This window comes from Carassius carassius, chromosome 24 (assembly GCF_963082965.1).
Source record: "Carassius carassius chromosome 24, fCarCar2.1, whole genome shotgun sequence".
Classification (NCBI taxonomy): domain Eukaryota; kingdom Metazoa; phylum Chordata; class Actinopteri; order Cypriniformes; family Cyprinidae; genus Carassius; species Carassius carassius.
In genome coordinates, this window is record NC_081778.1 from 16796941 (window position 1) to 16815438 (window position 18498).

Sequence of the window (18498 nt, forward strand, 5' to 3'; positions counted from 1 at the left end):
AAAATCCTGGCAAGGATGCTTCCTGGGAAAATGGCTAATATGGTCACCCTACTTGTAAGTTCCAGCACAGAAGTAAACAATTTTTTTTTGTCCTTTGCTTCCATGCAGTTCAGGGCTTTATTCTACAATTCTTTCCAAAGTTATAAATATATCATGTCGCAAGGTTTTTTTTTTTCAATGAGACTCATAGACTTTCAAGAGGGAATGCAAAATGTCCTCTATGATTCACTTTCATTGGAACTGGAAGACTCCAATCTCAAATTGAGTTATATATTCCAGAACTAAGCACTTTGTTAGAATTGACATTTTTATTTTAATGATCATTCTATAAAATGGGTGCCATCAGCTTAGTTATTTAGGAATGATGCCACAAGATACAGCATATTAAAATTTCTTTATTTACATTTCATAACTTACAGCCAATGAGTGACACACAGGTGTCTAATCAATCCTTACAACTAAGATAAAGATGGAGCATTTATTCTGTCTTACTGGTGAAAAGTAAAATATTTTATATGATTATTTGTAATCTTTTAAATATTCAAACATATATTTAAATAATTATTTTTATATTTCCTGACATTGGTATTTTTAATTACCATAATACAAATATGAAAAATAAAGATTGATTCTGAATGCTTTCTTTTTGGAATAGAATGGTAGGTTCAACTCTCATCCTGGCCTTCACTATTTTTATAGCCATCCTAAATCCACCATTTAGACAACAGACATTCAGTAAACAGATTTAGCTCTGGGCCAGACAGATTAATATTTTATGCATCCCTGCGATCAAATTTATTTGTGTGTTATCTGTGGAACATTATATTCATGATTTGTTCCCTCACAGGACTTCATGCATATGCTGGTGTTTATTGTAAATACACATTTTAGATATTAAAATACGTTCTTAGGATCTAGAGTTTCAAATAGCCCCGTTATAGTTCACCCATTGACACATCTGATCAGGGCTGGACTGGGACAAAAAATCGGCCCGGGCATTTTTGCCCAGACCGGCCCACTATATGATCATAAACACCACGCATCCTTGCACGCCCTTAATTACATGCATACCAACTCCTATTCTTTAAAACCACTAATGCCATGTAATGAGTGATTATAGGAACGAGTGAGAGTTAACAGATGAAATAAGTCAAAATTTTATATTTATTAATACAGTTGAACTATACTCCACAGCGGTGAATCCTAAAACAAGCTATAAGCGGCTCTGGCATAGCAATACCAGTGTTTCTTACAGGATTTTTGTTAAAACTATGGTGGTGTGTCCTCGGTCCTTCTAGGGGGGTTCGGGGGCATGCCCCCCGTGAGAAAATTTTGTGCATTTTAATGTTAAATTCATTAATTTGGTGCACTTTGAGAGTTCAAAATTAAAAGCTCCAACCCATATTCAGTGTGCAAATTAAACAAAGAAAAATTCAAACCTCTTTTAGTTACAGTGTCTATTTACATTACACCTATACATAATAATAGTTATAATATTAATCCAATGACAGTAATAGCCATATTTTGTAAAACAAATGCACAAACAAATAAAGGAAACTTTCTTAATTAGTTGTACCAATTTTTATACTTGAAAGAGATAAGCACATGATCTTTTATTTTGACGCAAACTGCATCAAGCTTATATTTTGGTGGAAAACATGGTTTACAAACGCCTCTTATTAAATTTCTAGTGAATTGCGGTAATCGTCAACTATGCAGATGTGGAAATAATCTTCACTCATGACATGGCCTAAGTGTTTTGAAAGTAGTTCTGCTTACCGCAGGCTCTACACTTTCTCATCTCTCTCCTGATCCTCCGTCCTCAATATCATCATCTGCCACAGGAGCTCATGAAGGTCAGAAAACATATATTTTGACACAGTTTACAGTGTCTGCTTTAAGGGCCTGGTTCTATTTTTTCACGCTATTTATCTGCACATTCCTTGCGTTTCTTCTCCATCTTTTTTTACAGATACACACTGACACTGCTGCCGCTCGCTCACTCGTTTAAAGTTGTGATTGCGCCAGCCCAGTGTCAATCAAGAAAAGAGCCAATGGGCCGCTGATCTACGTGTTTCATGGGCTGGTCTGTCAGAAAAAAAAACTAACACTGACTTTGACCAATGCATTACACCGGCACAAACCCAGCGCCGCCAATTAAGCAAAACAAAACAAAACGAATGGGCCGCCGATGTACAAATTTTATGGGCCGTTTAAAAAAAAAAAAAAAAAAAGTATGAGTATGAGATATCGGCCCAAAAAGCACGTCGGCCCCCGGGCAAATGCCCGGCGGTATGCCCAATGGCCAGTCCAGCCATGAGTCCAGCCATGCATCTGATTGGTGATTTTCAAACGTGTGTGCTCTCAAAAACTCTCCTCCCCCCGACAGTATGGAACCACCGACAGTATGGAACTTTAAATACATAAATATATAGTTCAGATCTTGATTAGATCACTACAACAAGTATATTGATGAGTATGTGTACATACAGTATATAGCCTTCTCACAAACTATTGCATGATGCACAAACAAACTGAATGAAACCGGACAATTATATTTTGTTTATTTTTTTATTTTTTTATTGTAAAAGTGAAATAAAGGGAAGTTAAGCCAAACACCCCCAGTGCATCCAGAACACAAACTGAGACATTTAACTCAAACCATTGCAGTCTGTTAGTCATATAATGCAAGTGGATGGGAATCACGGCTAAAACATAAAATAAAACAAAACAAAAGAACATACACAAACAAAGCCAAATGAAACCCTGCGGCTCGTGACAATACACTGATGTGTAAAGACACAAAACGATCAGTCTGTGCAAGAAACCAAACAGTTATTTATATTGTTTTTACCTCTGATACACTAAAATGCCTGAACTGTCTGAAATATGTACTCCACGTCCTCGACACAGCCTTACGATGGATTAGAGCTTAGATTCTCTGCCCGAGCCCGGGCCGGGCCGGGCCGGGCCGATATTTCCTGCCACCGTCCTCGGGCCGGGTCGGGCCCTTTATAAAGCACGTCACGTGTCATGCGCAGCGTCTCGTCCACTCTCGCATGCGTGACGCATCAAACCTGCTGTGCGTGCTGTACTATTCAGTAGAATAAGCGCAACATGGAGCTTGAAGAAGCAAAGAAAAAAATTAAGACAGGAGAATTAACTTTGAGCAAGTTTGGAGGAAAATCGGAGGTATGGAAACATTTTAAACTAGTCGTGGGGAGTGACAACATATGTGTTGGCTTTGTCTCGTGCATTAAATGTGGCACGCATATAAATAAATATATATATATATATATATATATATATATATATATATATATATAACTGCGCAGCTCCCCCGTAGCCTAAATGATCTAGTACAGCAGCACCTGCGGTAAAAAAAAAAAAAAAAAAAAAATCTGGCGCCGCCCCTGGTTATAACGGCCCACATATTAAAAATGGTCGGGTTTAAATCGGGCTCGGGCTCATAATTACAGTGAACGTGTCGGGCCGGGCCGGGCTCGGACACAACGTGCTCGGGCTCGGGTAGGGTCGGGCTTGATTTGTTGGGCCCGATCTAAGCTCTACGATGGATCACAGACTTACAAGTGCATTACCGCCACAAATCTCTCAAATGGACCATTGACACTGCCAAATGAGATTGTAGATAGAATGTCAATAGTCCATTTGATAGTTGGCGATCTTTTTGGATGTCCTGGGGGTAAGCAGATAAACATCAAATTTTCATTTTTGGGTGAACTATCCCTTTAAGTGTCTAAAGTAGTGACTGGCCAATAGAGGGCGCTGGGGCACTGCCCTCCCTGAGCTACACGCACGCACACACAATTATATATATATATATATATATATATATATATATATATATATATATATATATTTATTAACTTTTGTAAAAAAAAAAAACTTTTTTTTAAAGGGTTGTTTGCTGAAATTGCTGGATGTGGCACCCCCTAGAAAATTTCCCACAAGTATCCATTGTTAAAAGGTTAGTTCACCCAAATATTAATATTATGTCATTAATAACTCACCCTGTCGTTCCAAACCCGTGAGACCTACGTTCATCTTCGGAACACAGTTTAAGATATTTTAGATTTAGTCCGAGAGCAGTTTACGGTATACTGTCCATGTCCAGAAAAGTAATAAAATCATAATCAAAGTAGTCCATGTGACATCAGAGGGTCAGTTAGAATTTTTTGAAGCATCGAAGATACATTTTGGTCCAAAAATTATTTTTTCATCAAACTTTTTGTGAGTATGTTAATCCTCCTAACACTTTCATCTGTGATTTGGCATCATCAATGGAGAATATTGCCTCCAAGTTAAAGGCACAAGTATGGGGAGTACATTTGCCTCCAGTTATGCTAACTTGTATGTTGGATTCTCTGAACAACAGTTTATTTTAAATGAGGACAGAAATCCCTTCTACAGTAGCAAGATAAATTTTTAATGAGCCAAAAAGTTTATCAATTTGCATTGGCTACCAATAGCTGCTCACATTAAAATTCAAGGCATTAATGTTTGCCTACAAAACTACCACTGGCTCTGCACCCATTTACCTAAATTTGTTACTTCAGACTTATGTGCCCTCTAGAAGCTTGCGTTCTGCAAGTGAAAGTCGCATGGTTGTGCCATCCCAAAGAAGCACAAAGTCTCTTTTACGGACTTTTAGATTTAATGTTCCCTCCTGGTGGAATGACCTTCCCGTCTCAATCCGAGCAGCTGAGTCCTTAGCCATCTTCAAGAATCGGCTTAAAACACATCTCTTTCATCTTTATTTGACCCTCTAACTTTAACACTCACTATTCTAATTCTATTCTTCTATTCTATTCTTCTAAAAAATCTAACTACCTTTCTAATCTTTTTGTATTCTATTTTCTTTTCATTTATTATGCAATTGTGTGTGTGTGTGTGTGTAAAGACCTCTAACACTAGCTTGCTCTATTCTTTTTTTATTCTATCTGTTTTCTTTTTATTTATTATATTATTTAAAAGCCCATGCTATGTGTACTGTGTTAACCAAACTGAGACTTTTCATAGCACTTATCATCCCTTGTCAAAAAATCCTATTGGAATTTCACTTTGTCTTATTGGATCTTACTGGATTCTTAGAATCCTATTAGACATTCTGATTGATTTTAATGGAATTTCACTTTGTCCTATTGGATCTTACTGGATTCTTAGAATCCTATTGGACATTCTGATTGATTTTAAAGGGACTGTAAGTAGGAATTACTCCCATCTAGTGGTGAAATTGTATTTTGCATTCAAACTAATTTTGCTCCCCAGCGCCTCGCTTTTTCAAATGCGCGTTGCATCTACGGTAGGCGATATGTACCAAAAAGCTCTGACAGGATGTCTTCTAATAGCACTTCATTTTGGCGACGATGTTTTCTTCTCCTGTGGCGCGGCATAGGTATGGTCCATAATAAGAATGCAATCCAGCCTTTTAAACTTGCCGGTGCAGTTTCAAGCGCCTCTCACTGCTCTGCACCTGCGTTTCTGGCTCTGACCGAAAACGCGTTGTGGAAACGCGTTGGCTTAGTACTTTTTGTCCCTCTCTGCTATTATAGTTTTGCAAGATGGCGGAACTACATGGAAGCCTCCGTCGACCTACCCGTCCCATGTATATAAAGATAATAAATTCTTCATTTACGAGGACTAGTTTAAACATTGGCATAGGTATTTGTACACCATTGAGGGCATATTTATGAATAAAAATATTGATTTTAGATAATAAAATACCTAAAAAGTTACTTATTGTCCCTTTAATGGAATTTCACTTTGTCCTATTGGATCTTACTGGATTCTTAGAATCCTATTGGACATTCTGATTGATTTTAATGGAATTTCACTTTGTCCTATTGGATCTTACTGGATTCTTAGAATCCTATTGGACATTCGGATTGATTTTAATTGAATTTCACTCTGTCCTATTGGATTTTATTTGAATTTTAGAATCCTATTGGACATTCTGATTGATTTTAATGGATTTTCACTTTGTCCTATTGGATTTGATTTGATTTTTAGAATCCTATTGGACATTCGGATTGATTTTAATGGAATTTAACTGTGTCCTGTAGGATTTTATTTGATGCTTAGAATCCTATTGTGTTTAATTTAATGGAATTTAAATTTTTCATGTAGGATCTTTTATTGATTTGTATCATATTGGACATTGTGATTTTTAAATGGAAATTCACTTTGTCTTGTAGGATCTTATTTGATTATGTTAATTACTTTTAAGAGTAACTTAAAATTTTTAGAGTAACACTGTGTGTGTGTGTGTGTGTGTGTGTACTTGTAACCAATAAAAATGCAGCCTACATGAATGTACACAAATATAAAAACTGAAATTCATAATACAGTAAGGCAAAAATAACCCTTGTCAAAAAATCCTAAAGGATTCCAATAAGAAAACTACAGGATTCTAATTGGAATTTCTATCATATTTTGGAACCGTTCCTATAGGATTCTGATAGGAATAGTCTTGTAGGACAAGACATAAATATCCTGTAGGATCAGTCCTATAGGATTTTAATGGGATCCAGTTGGGTGACTGTTTATATGGGATTTCTTTTTTTTTATTATTATTATTCTAAAGGTACACTTTTCCATTGTATTTGTTTTATGAACAAATAGTACTTGCAGTTTGCTTAAACTCACCCTGATGTAGACATTGTTTATTGTATGTTGCATGACCTTCAGTAACATTGTAAACAACATGAGAGGTGATTTGTGCAGCACACAGCATTAGTGCAAAAATTTCTAAGGCACTGATAATGGATTGATCATACACATACACATGCGCGCACACACACACACAATGTAGCACTTGTGTCCTCCAATGTAAATATCCACTGGACCAGTTCTAGACTCGAAAGGAGTGAGGAGAACCATATAAAGTGTACACAGGAAACCAAAAGTTGAATATAAAAATAACACTTTACTGTAACAATAATAATAGCAAATACAATCACAACAAAGAACAATAAAACATCAAACAATATGTAGAATTTGATATCTTAACTCAATTAATGTAAATGTAATGTAAAAAGAGAGAAAAAAACTGAAAAAATATTGTATCAAATATATTCCAGAGCAATCACTAATGCTCTATCAATTGAACATTTGCACAATTACTTCCTGGTTTTAGATAAGCTAGCTCAGTCATTTCCGGTCAATTGTACTGTGCTTTAAGGGGAGTTACCTTTGCTCAGTTTCTTTACAAAATCGATTCACAATTTAATGAAAATTTTTGTTTATCTAAGAGGACCAAACGTCCACATTTACCATTTCAGGAATGACAAATGCGGGTGTTAAATATTAAGCAGGTAAATCTCATAAATTGTTCTGGACTCATTGCTACGATTGACAGTAATAACGGAAGACAAACCAATGTCAAAATAGAGCGGTCCATTAAGTGATTCAGACTAAATTCACAGTAGCAAAACTACAACAGTGACAAGTCTGTGTTGACAATATATTTAGCAGCTTTTACAGTTAAATAAAACTTAAAAAAATGTAGTTACTAAATTAAATCTAAAAATATAAAAAAAAGTAATGCATTATTTAATTTTTAAATTTATATTTAAATTTCATTTGTAGTTAACTAGTTAAGTAATTAAATAATTCTCCCTTATACACTGTTGGTGTTGGGACATATTTTTGTTCTTATTAAATGTCATGAGACTTTGTGATTCTAGCACTTTTTTTTAAATTCTGACAAGAACTAGGCAGGAGTGGTTTCTGTACCTATGTAAACCATCACAATCAGCTTTAACGGAAGTTTACGAGCTGTCTTATGTTTATGCGGAAGTTATAAAGATCTCCGTGCATATGGTCAATTGAAAAAAGTCTAACATTGCTGTTCCCTTTCATAGGTCACTTCGATGCTGCGGTTTACGTCACCACGTATGGGAACACCTTCGGTGTGACGAATGTCTGAAGCCCTATACCATCCCGCCAATCCTATTGGCCAAATAGCGCGTGGCACCGCCCAGCATGCGTAAGCATATATATACCTGGTGCTGCGCGCCATTTACCTCAGATTTCATTCCTTCAGTACGAAGCAAATCTTCTGTGCCCTATTGTCTCGCGTTCACAGCGATCAACAACGAGCAGTATACTCCTCTCCGCGGACGCGATGAGCATCAAAAGGTGCAAGGACCCGTGTACTAGGTATATCGTTAAGGGGGACACTCATGACAGGTGCGTAGTTTGCCTAGGCTTACACCCCGCACAGGAGGCGCTTAGCGGCCTTTCTTCATGCCCCCATTGCGATGGCCTGCGGCTCAGAGTGCTGCGCTCTAGGGTAGATGTGTTCTCCGATGTCGCCGTGTCTAGCCCCCGCCACACCACTTCTGCGACTGCCGAGGCACCGCACGAGGTGATAGCTTGGGGTGACACATGTGACATGGAGTTTGAGGACAGTTCAGCGCTGGAAAATTATTCTCCACATTGCTTGCTCTCCCCTACCCTAATACACAGAAAAACTTTTGAACCTGTCGTCTTTTCCTGTGAGGATTTTCGGCCCACACCGGAGGCATGTAGTGCCATCTCCTTCGGTTGTGACCACCATGATGACGACGTTCTATCCACTGTGGCCTCGGGGTCTGAGGACTTTGCGGCCGACACGAGCCCTCTCCCTCCTAGTGGACAGGAGAGGCGTGTTTCCCCCTCCTACAGTGAGCTGTTGGATGTGGTTTCCCATGCAGTGGGTACATTGGGGCTGGAATGGGAGGTTGAGAAGGCCGAGGCCCAACCTTCTTCGAAGCTGGACGACCGTTTCTTAACTAGCCGGACACCTGCGCAGCCCCGGAGGCCTTTACCCTTTTTCCCGGATCTCCACCAGGAGGTTTCGAGGTCCTGGAAACAGCCGTTTTCGGCGCGCATCACAAACGCTGCGGCTGCGGATTTCGCCACCATTTCTGACATGGCGGCCCATGGCTATACAGCGATACCGCCGGTGGAAGAGACTCTCGCCGAACATCTTGCGCCTAATTCGGCCGCGGCGTGGAAGTCTCGCCCCCTCCTCCCCTCGAAGGCGTGTCGAGTCACGTCCAGTTTAGTGGGGAAATCCTATATGGCCGCTGGCCAAGCAGCTGCTTCGCTCCATTCTATGGCGGTCCTTCAGGCCTACCAAGCGGAGCTGTTAAAAGGATTGGATGGAGGGGAGGGTATTACACCTGAGGCGGTTAAGGAATTACGGCGAGCAACTGATTTGGCGCTTCGCGCTACCAAACATACTGCTCGAGCAGTGGGCCATTCCATGGCTGGATTAATTACGGTTGAGCGCCACCTCTGGCTTAATCTCACCGACATAAAGGAGAAGGATAAATCTTTCCTCATGGACGCCCCTGTGTCTAAGGACGGCTTGTTTGGAGAGGCTGTCACTTCAGTGGTGGAGAAATTCAGAGCAGCGAAACAGCAATCAGCCGCTTTCCGCCAGCTGATTCCCCGCAAACCCAGAGAGGTTGAACGCCGTCAGGCGCCCGTGCGTTCTCGCTCAACCTCCTCTCACCGCCAGCGAGTGGCCTCTCGGGAAGAGCCTTCACCTATGGCGCCCCCTCGCAAGGATCGGGGCCCAGGGTTGTTCCACTGGCTCAACAACGCCAACGAAAAAGGTTGAACCTGAGTTCGACGGCCAATGCCTCTCGTTCTCGGGCACCGAACAGCAGCTCCTGATTTTTTCGCTGCCTGCCAGGGACTGTGCCCTCCGCTAGAGAGCGCTGTTGGACCGCTTTCGCGCATCCAACACTCTCATTGCAGTCCCCACGCTCAAACCCTGACTGTTTCGCCGCAAACAGAGCCCGATGCTCAATCTGTTGGCCTAATTCCTGCCGTGGACACGTTTCAGGATTACGTACAACGAGATGCAACGACTGCTATGCATATACTTCCCCTGTGCACGAACACCGTGAGTTTTTCGTGCCCGGACATCTCTATGTGTGCAACAGCGTTGCAGGAAACGAACATTTTGAGACCGCTAATATTATTTCGGGCCGCGTGGGAACGCTTGCCCGGCATTTCTCAATGGGTGTTACGCACAATTTGTCACGGATACACCATTCAGTTTCGAAAGGCCCACCCCCTTTCCGCGGAATTCTCTCCACGGTGATGAAACCGATGGATATAGCGGTGCTGAGACAGGAGATGTCAGCTCTACTGACCAAAGGGGCTATAGAAGAAGTACACCCCTCTCAGATGGAGTCAGGGTTTTACAGCCGTTATTTTGTGGTACCAAAAAAAGACGGCGGATTACGACCCATTCTGGATTTACGCCGTCTGAATCTTGCACTCAGGTCGAGCAAATTCAAGATGTTGACGGTAAAGTCTATTTTGTCTCAGATTCAACCAAATGACTGGTTTGTCACGATCGATCTGAAGGATGCATATTTTCATATTCAGATCATCAAAAGACACCGGAAGTTCCTCAGATTCGCTTTAGAGGGCAAAGCGTATTAGTACCGCGTTCTTCCCTTTGGCTTAGCGCTAGCTCCCCGTACGTTCTCAAAATGCACGGACGCAGCTCTGGCCCCGTTGCGGCTCCGGGGCGTCCGTGTGTTGAACTATCTGGATGATTGGCTGGTGTTAGCGCAATCTCAGACTCGAGCACACTCTCATCGGGATATTGTGCTGAATCATTTACACAGCCTGGACTTACGCACAAATTTCCAGAAAAGTGTGTTAATCCCCTCTCAACGGATTACTTTTCTGGGAATAGAATTGGACTCTCGCACGATGACAGCAAAGCTTTCTCTCCCGCGCGCTCAGTCGATTGCGTCATGCGTTCAGCACTTCAGGGCGGGTCACACAGTGACAGTGAGACTGTGCCTCAGACTGTTAGGTCTAATGGCGGCGGCGCTTCCCGTAATTCATCTGGGTTTGCTTCACATGCGCCTGTTTCAGTGGTGGACGAAACGACAGAATATTTCACCCTGTTGTCTTCTGCATCGAACGATCTCGGTGACGCGGAGGTGTGTGATGTCGTTAAAACGATGGATGTCAGTCGAATTTCTCCTCACCGGGGTTCGGCTGGGAATTTGTGCTTCCCGAGAGACTGTCACGACAGATGCGTCTTTGACCGGGTGGGGAGCTGTTTGTCATGGGCGCCCAACCCACGGAGTGTGGACAGCGGCACAACGCAGCTGGCACATAAACAAATTGGAATTACTGGCGGTTTTTCTGGCTCTCCAGTATTTTTCGTGTCTACTGATCGGCCGTCATGTGCTTCTCAGAAGGGACAACACTGCGGTCGTGTCTTATCTGAACCATCAGGGAGGATTGCGTTCTCTGTGGGACAGCTGCTGCTGGTGGCTCCGCGATGGCACACACAGCCGTGGTTTGCGGATCTCATCAATCTGTTAGCGGGCTCTCCGTGGGAGATTCCCCTCAGACGGGATTTATTATCGCAAGCACAGGGACGGATCTGGCATCCGAGGCCAGATCTGTGGAATCTGTGGGCGTGGCCTCTGAGCAGAGTGAGTTGATATGTCCCGGTCTTCCTGCTGAAACCACCGAGACTATACTAAACTCTAGAGCAGTTTCTACGAGACGCTTATATGCTTTCAAGTGGAAACTGTTTATGACATGGTGCGAAACTCATGATGTGGATCCAGTTTACTGCCCTGTGGCTTCAGTACTGGAGTTTCTTCAGGACCGTTTTTCGGATGGATTGACACCAGCCACCCTGAAGGTTTATGTGGCAGCTATCTCAGCTCACCATGAGTATATAGGTGGTGTCTCAGTGGGTCATCATCCACTGGTTTATCGCTTTATACAGGGTGCGCGACGGTTGAGGCCTTTCCGCCCTGTGCGAGTTCCTTCATGGGATTTATCCATTGTGTTACTGGGTTTGTCAGGGCATCCGTTTGAGCCCCTGGAAACTGTATCGGATAAGATCCTGACTCTGAAGACACTTCTTCTCATGGCTTTATCCTCCCTCAAGAGAGTTGGGGATTTACAGGCTCTCTCTGTCTCACCCTCGTGCATGGAGTTTGCACCGGGCTCTGTGAAAGTGTTGTTGCGACCTAGGCCTAATTATGTTCCTAAGGTCGCGTCTAATCCTTTTCATTTTCAGCAGGTGGTCCTGAAGGGTTTTTCTCCTGCTGCGGCAGAGTCTGGGGATCTAAGTCTTTGCCCTGTGAGTGCGTTAAAGACTTATGTGGATCGTACTGCCCCATGGCGTGAGTCTGACCAGCTGTTTGTCTGTTTTGGACATAAGAATAAAGGCCATGCAGTTACGAAACAGCGCATGTCCCATTGGCTGGTGGAGGCTATTTCCTTGGCCTATGAGGCGCACGGGCTCGCTTCGCCTTTAGGAGTAAAAGGTCATTCCACGAAAGCAGTGGCTTCTTCTCAAGCCTTTCTCAGTGGATCTTCTATGGATGATATCTGTGCTGCGGCAGGCTGGTCCTCACCGAGCACTTTTATCAGGTCTTACAGTCTGGATGTGAGGACGGCTCCTGGCTCCCGGGTTCTCTCCACTTGAACAGATGCTTCCTTGGATCCAAGCTATCAGGTACGTCAGGCGTTATGGTATAGCGTTCCCATATGTGGTGACGTCACCGCAGCATCGAAGTGACCTATGAAAGGGAACATCTCGGTTATGTATGTAACCTTGGTTCCCTGAATAGGGAACGAGATGCTGCGGTTCTGGCCGTGCCATACCTTGATAGCTTTCTTCTTCTTCTTCGTCATAAAATCTGAGGTAAATGGCGCGCGGCACCAGGTGTATATATATGCTTACGCATGCTGGGCGGTGCCACGCGCTATTTGGGCAATAGGATTGGCGGGATGGTATAGGGCTTCAGACATTCGTCACACCGAAGGTGTTCCCATACGTGGTGACGTCACCGCAGCATCTCGTTCCCTATTCAGGGAACCAAAGTTACATACGTAACCGAGATGTTATTTGTTTAATGTGCATTTTGTCATTGAAATAGCTTAAAATTATAGGTTTTTTCCATTTAAACTAAACGTTTTAGTTTATATTTATGGTCGAATCCATTTTTTTTACATGGATAGGGGAGCGCGGGGCACAACGTAACACTTTTTGGATTTGGCCAAATAATTAACAAAGTAATGGGGTTAGTCAAACCATATTTTTAAACCAACAACATGCAAACCTCTCTTACAAATGAGCACTGTTTGTATGTTCGTCGGACCTACCATTCCTGTGCTGTATCGCCCAAAGCGCCAAGAGTCAAATGTTACAATTTACCCCGTGGGCGGGGTTAGTTGTAACAGTTGCTGGAAGAGTCAGATTTCACACAATAAATTAAAAATCTGTTTAGTTTAGATTGTAGTACCATTTCCTTATAGTATACTCAACTAAATGTTGTATTCCACATAGCACAGTATGTAAATTTTTTGATCTATTAAAACAATATTCTTGAGTGTAGACAAAGATTTATTTTCAACAATAAACTGGTTCAATAATTATAATAATTTTTTCTTATTACAGTAGGCATAGTAGATAAGTACATTAATAAATAAATAAATACATTAATAAATAAATAAATAAATAAAAATTAAAAACATGTCACTCTTAACATTTATGAAGACATTTCAACCTTTTCAACTGTGTGATTTAAGGGAGATTATACAACAAATCATGTCAATTTCTTTTTATTTTACTTTTAAAACAGACCTGTATATAGGCCTCAGTTTCATGAACCGATAGGCTAACATTTTAAAAATCATGTAACTTTCTTTTTTTATCTTAAGACATTTTAAAATGTGCATAAACCATTTCATTTCACAAGACATTTAAACATTTGCATAAGCTTTTTCAAGGTAAAGATAAAAAAAATCATCTTTTCACACCGTTTCTGTATAACTGATATTTTGAATGAATTGAATAACTGATTATTTTGTATCAGTACTAATAAATGATAAATCTAACAAATATTCATCACATAGTAAATGGAAACATTTTCAACATACCACTGTACGATGTGTAGCCTATACACTTTACTCGTTAAAGGGATGGTTCACCCAAAAATGAAAATTTCCCCATGATTAACTCACCCTTTAGTCATCCTAGGTGTATATGACATTCTTCTTTCAAACGAATATAATCCGAGTTATATTAAAAAATGTCCTGGCTCTTCCAAGCTTTATAATGGGAGTGAATGGGTTTATTTGCCATCACAGATGAATGTGCTCTGATGGACTTCCAAAAAAATATACTCATTAACTCTCATTATAAAGCTTGAAAGAGCCAGGACATTTTTTAAATACAACTCGAATTGTATTAGTCTGAAAGAAGAAGGTGTCATAAACGCCTAGGATGGCTTCAGGGTGAGTAAATCATTGGCTCCTTTTCTTTTTTGAGTGAACTATCCCTTTAATACAACTTACTCTTCATCACAGACGTGACAAACATAATGTTCATTTCCCTCTGTGCATAACTCATGTGACCACCCATCACAAAAAACACATTTAACCCATTTCTCTCCAGGTGCAGAGGATGTAAATTCCTCCCCGCACACAAGGCAGTCGACTGAGTTACTTGATTTACTTCGCTTTTTCACACCAAGGCTTCTGTTCTTGGGGGCTGTCTTTTTACTCTTTCGAACCTCTTCCTCTGCAACGGCTGGAGTGTCTGTGAGGATGGCACTTATTATCTTCTTTCTGGGCTTGGCAACTTCTTTTCTTGGAGGTGCCTTGGGGAAGGGCCTGACTAAAGCAGGAATGAATTCAGGCACAGAGGAGCCCTGGTGAAGAGAGGAGGAGCCCTGGTGGAGAGAGGAGGAGCCCTGGTGGAGAGAGGAGGAGCCCTGGTGGAGTGTGGTGGAGCCCTGGTGAAGAGAGGAGCCCTGGTGAAGAGATGAGGAGCCCTGGTGGAGTGTGGTGGAGCTCTGGTGAAGAGAGGAGGAGCCCTGGTGGAGTGTGGCGGAGCCCTGGTGGAGAGAGGAGGAGCCCTGGTGGAGTGTGGTGGAGCCCTGGTGGAGAGAGGAGGAGCCCTGGTGGAGAGAAGAGGAGCCCTGGTGGAGAGAGGAGGAGCCCTGGTGGAGAGAAGAGGAGCCCTGGTGGAGAGAGGAGGAGCCCTGGTGGAGAGAAGAGGAGCCCTGGTGGAGAGAGGAGGAGCCCTGGTGGAGAGAAGAGGAGCCCTGGTGGAGAGAAGAGGAGCCCTGGTGGAGAGAGGAGGAGCCCTGGTGGAGAGAGGAGGAGCCCTGGTGGAGAGAAGACGAGCCCTGGTGGAGAGAGGAGGAGCCCTGGTGGAGAGAGGAGGAGCCCTGGTGGAGTGTGGAGGAGCCCTGGTGGAGAGAAGAGGAGCCCTGGTGGAGAGAAGAGGAGCCCTGGTGGAGAGAGGAGGAGCCCTGGTGGAGTGTGGTGGAGCCCTGGTGGAGAGAGGAGGAGCCCTGGTGGAGAGAAGAGGAGCCCTGGTGGAGAGAAGAGGAGCCCTGGTGGAGAGAGGAGGAGCCCTGGTGGAGAGAGGAGGAGCCCTGGTGGAGAGAGGAGGAGCCCTGGTGGAGAGAAGAGGAGCCCTGGTGGAGAGAAGAGGAGCCCATGTGGAGAGAGGAGGAGCCCTGGTGGAGAGAAGAGGAGCCCTGGTGGAGAGAAGAGGAGCCCCGGTGGAGTGTGGCGGAATCTGCAGGTAGTTGGCTCTGGTCGGTCGGTTGCATATGCAGGAGCGAAGTCATTTTCACCAAACACATCAGGGCTGTAGGGCCAGATACCAGTGCACCTAGATAGATAGACAGATAATTTATTCATCCCAAAGGAAATTAAGAATTTTATTATTTTTTATTTAATATATAGATATCTGAAACCCGACATGATGTTCTCAGGTGTTGTTGCCTGTGGCAACGCTTTTGCAACAATCCCAGGGAGGTCGTATATTGTGGCGTTCTTGCCAGGGTGAGCTTTCATCCAGGCGTCCAGGTACGTGTTGACCCTCCCTTTGAAAGATCGAAAAACTGTTCTGTCCAGGGGACAGAGCTTATGAGTGCAATGTGGCGGGAAAGTAAGTAAAACGATGCCTCTTTCTCTACAGAAATCCATGGCTGGCACAGACAGGTGGGACACGTGATTGTCCAGCAAGAGAAGTACCTTCATTTCTAGCGAGGGTTTTGTATGGTTGGCAAAGTGGTGAAGGAACTGCAAAAATTCCTCTGCTTGCATCCAACCAGACCCATTTGCTGCTCCGGCTGATGCAGGCGGCCCTTCATGGATGAAGTGAGAGTGAAATCGTTTACGGGGAAAAACAAAAAACGGAGGCACCGAATTTCCCAGGGCATTAATGGCCACTGCTCAGTCACAAGCGTACCCCTTTCTCCAGATGTCATTGCTCCGATCTGGCGCACTCCTTTTGTCGCAATAATTTTTTCTGGGGTGTGTACTGTTGTCACACCAGTCTCATCCATATTCCATATGTCATTTGGCCTAAAATGGTGAGTATTGTATACAGTGTCTAAATTGTTAAAAAAATTCCTACATTGTGAGAATTGAAACTAGTTGCTCTCGCCATACTGGTGGCTTGTGGTTTTCGTAATGAAAGAGACCTGTTCCTTTTGAGGAAGGATGTAAACCAGTCTTTGCCTGCCATTTGGGTTTTTGACCAGGATTCTGGGAATTTGCAGTGGAACTTGACTCCGCATTCGAATGCAAGTTTTCGAACCTAAAAAACACAAAAATAAAAAAGGGGGGAAAATAAAATAGTCAACTACATGAATTGATTTTACATACATCACATACATCCTAAAATTGCTTATTCGTGTAAGTATATATGCATACTTGTATGCATGTGTGTAGCCTATGTATGTATTTATGTGTGTGTGTGTGTGTAAGAGAGAGAAAGAGAGAGAGAGTGTAGGCCTATGTATTAAATAATTTATTCTAAGAATTCAAACAAATGAACCTACCATTTATAACAGAAACAAGCACTTGAATGTGAACAGAATTCAACAGAACAGAGCAATAATTCCTAGCTTATCCTAGTTCAACCAGCCTACCTCCTTGGGGCTCAGCCCATAACACATTGCTGCCGCACGAGTCAAATACGAGACTCGATACCGTGTGTCTGTTAGATTTAAATTTAAAACCGTGAAGAAACAAATGATCGATAAACTGTTGGACAGATACACGAGGATTTGTGCGCTCGACATTTCTTCGCTTTGTGCCGTGTAGTGATGTGTCGTTCTTGAACGATTCGTTCATTTTGAACGAATCTTTAATGTGACTCGGGAAGAACGAGTCGTCTCGGGGAGTGATTCGTTCAGTCGCGCATGCGTATTATTCTATAGGTTCTGTTCTAGTAGTAGTGATTCACCTGTCAGTCAATGCAGTCTTGAGCCGGAAAGAGAATTGATTAGTTCATAGTTCGGGTCTATCGGGTTTTTGACTCGTTCCTTAATCACGTGACAGCCCCATACGTATGGGCTGAAATATGTGCCACTAGAAACTGAATTTGAATTGCTAAACTTGAATAATTGCATTGAATAACTGAATTTGAATAACATAATTTGAAAGTGTATTGTTTAATTTGAATCATTGCATTGAAAATCTGAATCTGAATTGTATAATTTGAAATTGTATTTATTCAAAAACAGAATCTGAATTGTGGTCGAATAAAATTTGTCCAATAAAATTTGATCCTCACTTAAAGTTAAACTCTCTATATATCTTCACATTCACTTCTCACAATTCAGATTCAGTTCTCAAATTCAATTTCAAGTTACTGAGACAGACATCCGGGTAGTTGGAGGATGAAGGAAGAGCAATCCAGCCCAGATCGATAGATCGCGTTCATTGGCGCACAGGAGCCAATCAGCACCTACGTTTTGAAGCAAAGTACGTACCCACCATGAAACAAGGAAGAAGTGCTTGCCTTGCCGACTGACTTGACCACCATGGATCCGCCTGGGACAAATATGGTAATGACAATTTTTTTTTTCACGATCTAACGATCTTTAGTTTAATGGTGTAGCTGTTTTGTAGAAACGGGGGAAATTACATCTTTCTCGATGTGTTGCAAACACAGTAGCTATTATCCCACGTTTTTGTGGTTATGTACTAGCTCTGGTAACAACATCTTTTCTTGGCGTTTATTATTTCTAAGCATTTGCCTCTTCCTCCGGTGAAAATGTTGTTGCCGCCAAGTAGACTGGTCATGTCTTCAGCGTGATTATTTACGATAACTACTCCTTGTGATTGTCATTGTCAGGGTACTGCTTACTAAGAGGGAGAGAGAGAGTAGTAAGCTTGTATGTCTCACTATGTTTTGACAAGGAGACAACTCAGAAGTAGTCAATTCAACATATTTGCTCACAGATGCAATACCTTCCCATGGTCCTGTTGGGCCCAGTGCCCAACATCAAACTTTAGTATATTTTTTTAGTCAATAAAAAAAGTCAATATATTGTCGCATTTTAGTTAGATATATCCCTCCAAGCATCCGTCTCCCCACCAGTGGATTAATGCATTGACCAGTTAGATTTAATGCTTTTTAAATTGACTGAGCTGTTACCATAAAGGCTCACTGTGCTG